Source organism: Grammomys surdaster, unplaced genomic scaffold, assembly GCF_004785775.1.
Source record: "Grammomys surdaster isolate TR1022 unplaced genomic scaffold, NIH_TR_1.0 211, whole genome shotgun sequence".
Classification (NCBI taxonomy): domain Eukaryota; kingdom Metazoa; phylum Chordata; class Mammalia; order Rodentia; family Muridae; genus Grammomys; species Grammomys surdaster.
In genome coordinates, this window is record NW_021604656.1 from 1,977,588 (window position 1) to 1,981,107 (window position 3,520).

Genomic DNA, 3,520 nt, shown 5'->3' on the forward strand with positions numbered 1-3,520 from the left:
GGAGGGAGGAGAGGGAAGGAGGGGAGGGAGGGGAGAGGAGGTGGTGGGGGAGAGAGAGATTGATTAAGGATGAGAGCCAGCCAACATGGTGGCTTCTGATTGGTGGGTTTAGAGCAAGCCCCTGGAGTCAAAGGATTATCCCTGCATACCTGGCAGTCAACATAGGGTATGAAGATCAGTGCCTTGGGCTTTCCCATTGAAAGAAAGACAGATGTCCGCATGGACCAAATTAAGAACCAGGGAGGCACAGAACTGAGAACCAACTGCATCAGGGTGACTGGGCCCCACCTCAGCAGTAAGAGAGTTAAATTCATGTTCAAAAGAGATGAAGAAACAACATAAAATTACGAGACTTCATTGCACTGAGAAGGTTTCGGTTTTCCCCAGTTTATTTGGCCAATTATCTTTTTACTTGAGGTCACCCAACACTGCCTGGATTGGCCTCTAACTGGAGACACTAGGCCTCCCGTATTTCTGACCAATCAGCTCTGCACTAGCTCCCACCACCCTTTCCTCAGGGTCATTCTTTTCTCAGAGTAGCTCGCAGAACTGAGGTAAGCCTTTTCCATCCACAACAGGCTTATTACAAAGAACATCTCAAAGGGCACAAATGAATAGCCAGCTGAAGTAGCACACCACTTCAGGGTGCAACGCCTGAGGTCCTCGGGCCTCCACATGCATGTGTGCACACATGGACACACATACACACACACACACACACACACACACAAATGAAAAGGCGATTGTGAATTTGCATCCTTTCAAAAGCTGACAGCAGCATCTCCCACTCAGCCCAGGATCACGACAGCACAAGGAGACTGGACAGAATCCCACATTGCTAAACTGGCATATTTGGCACCTGGGAGGTATTAAGCACATTTTGATGGAGGATATTTTCAGCTTCTGATGTGTCTATTGAGGTGGGATTTGCTGAAATGCAAGGAGCACCTGGATCCGTTGATGACAATATGGTCATCCCCCCTCTTATCCCAACAAATAAGGATGGGGCTTGGCCACAAAGCTCGGTCTAGAAACCAACCCTGCTGCTCTTCATCTCTCTCACGTCATGAGCCTGAGAGTATACCCTCCTGCTTCTCCTAAAAGATACAGAATCCCTTCTCTGTTTCTAGAGAACCAGAAATCTATGGTTTGGTTCCTGTCCCTCTGTAGCCCTGGAACTCATTGCTTCTTGTTCCTTAAGCACTTGTCCAGTGGGTAAAATTGTATAATGTCCTCTAACTCTTCTGTCCTCCTGTGATGTAAATATGGACAGGACAGGGTGTCCAGTAAGCTCTGGCTGCCACAAATCAGGTGGCTTAAACAACAGATTTTATTTCCTCATAGACATGGAGGTGGAAATACAAGGTCAAAGTGCTGGCAGGGTCAGTTTCTTCTGAGGCTTATCTTCCGGGCTGGCAGATGGTCACCTTCTCAATTTGTCCCCACATGACTTCTCCACTGTACGCACCTGTCCCCGGTGTTTCTTCCTCTGCTTAGAAGGCTGTGGTCCGGTTGTAGCTGGCCTGGCAGAAATTAAGATGTTCTAAACAGACATTTGTGTCTCTCAATCTGACCTTGAGCTTACTGAAACAACGGGCCCCAAAGACGTGGGCATTTCTCCCCAGGGATCCTATGCTGGGAGGAGGAAAAGGTGCCCGAGAGAGACACTTGATCCCTGGAAAGCGATTTCACCCAGTCCTACAATTTGATAGACTGCGTTCCGTGATGTGTCTGAAGCCCAGATACTACGGGCAGGACCACACCTGGACTGGAACTGCTTAGATGTGCACATCCCTCTCGATTTTTTTAGTGGCTTCCCTGAATCTCTTGGTTTCTCTTCCCAGTGTGGCTATGTTGAATGGACCTCCTTTTCCTGCTTTCGGGTCTCACTTGGCTCCTTTAATTGGCTTGTTGAGGACAGGTGGCTAGACCTGACTTGGGGCACTGGCTGTGACCCCAAGTTTATTAATAAATACTGTCACAGTCAGGCTCCACCCATATGAACCTCCAGCCTTAATGACTTCATAATCCTTCAGGAGGGCAGAGGGTTTCATTCCATGCTTTTGGGAGAGTCGTAGTTCATATGAGAAACTCTTTTGTTTGTATGGGTAAAGTCTTATGACATAGCCCAGGCTAGCCCAGAACTCCAATTCCATCTACATCGGCCTGCTAAGCTGTATGCCAACACAGACCACACAACAGAGGACTCCTCCAGTTCCCTGCAACCAGCTCTGCTGACCTGCCCCTGTGCCCTGACTAGCCCTGGATCTATAGTGACACCTCAGGCAATGACAGGGCCAATAGCCTAAAATATCAGGGGCTTGCTCCATGTCCTATCTCAACAGTAACCATAAGAAGCATTTTGTCAGTAGTCACATTAATAAGCTGTAGGACCCAGTGAGAACCCAGACAAAGTCTCCTCATAATCCCCTACTTCCCTGTTGACGGCCTTTCTTTTCCCTGGGACATCTCCTTAGGCTTGTTTATGTCTTCATTATGATAGGCATGAGACGCTGGCCTGTCTCTCAGATTAGATCCTGCTTACCAGGCATGGTACACATGCGATCCCAGCACTCAGCAAACTCAGTAGGCCAGCCTGACCTACACAGTGAGTTTAAATTCAGCCTGGGCTACATGATAATCCATCTCCAGTAGCTAAACCACTGCTTTTAGAAGGTCTGTAATAGAGCAGCAGATGACAGCTTGGTCAATCTCTCTCTGTGGTTTGTGACCATCCAGAAATCAGCCCCCCACAGCAGCAGATAGAATGTAGTTCAAAGCTTTGAAATACTGTTCTTTTGCTACCCCTGTGTCAGGCCCATAACTGTCTCTCTGAATAAAGCATCTATCCACGAACACCACAGCAAGAAAAATCATGGTGCACTTCTGTTGAGCCTGGCAGAGCTTCATCAAGGTCAGGATGAAGCCCAGAGATTCCATCATCCTCCTACAGGGGAGGGGCCGGCTTCCTGAGGTCAGGTCTCCACTCCCTTACGAGCAGATTTTCTACTATCCGAGAATGTTCTTGTTATTTTTATTTGCCTTCGTCATAACCCAATGCAAGCCTGTTGTCAAAAGCACTCCTGCTGCCAGGAGTAGTGACCCACGACTTTAATCTCAGCACTCTAGAGGCCGAGGTAGGTAGAGCTCTGTGACTTTGCATCCAGATTGCACTCGGTGATTCGGACCCACATCTCAAGGTTATAAAAAGGCAAAAAGGCTGGGGATATCTTAGCTCAATTAGGTGTTCACAGATCACTGGAAAAGCAAGCCCTGGGCTTGTGGTGATATATGCCTGTCTTCCCAGCACTTGGGAGGTAGAGGCAGGATGCTCAGGAGTTCATGGTCAACCTCGGCTACACAGTGGCTGAGACCCTGTGTCAAATGAAAGCACATAAGACACCTGTATAAACTGATGATGTGACCATTCCATGATATGGTTAAAGGGAAGGTTTTCACTGTAGATGAGAGAGAGAGAGAGAGAGAGAGAGAGAGAGAGAGAGAGAGAGAGAGAGAGAGA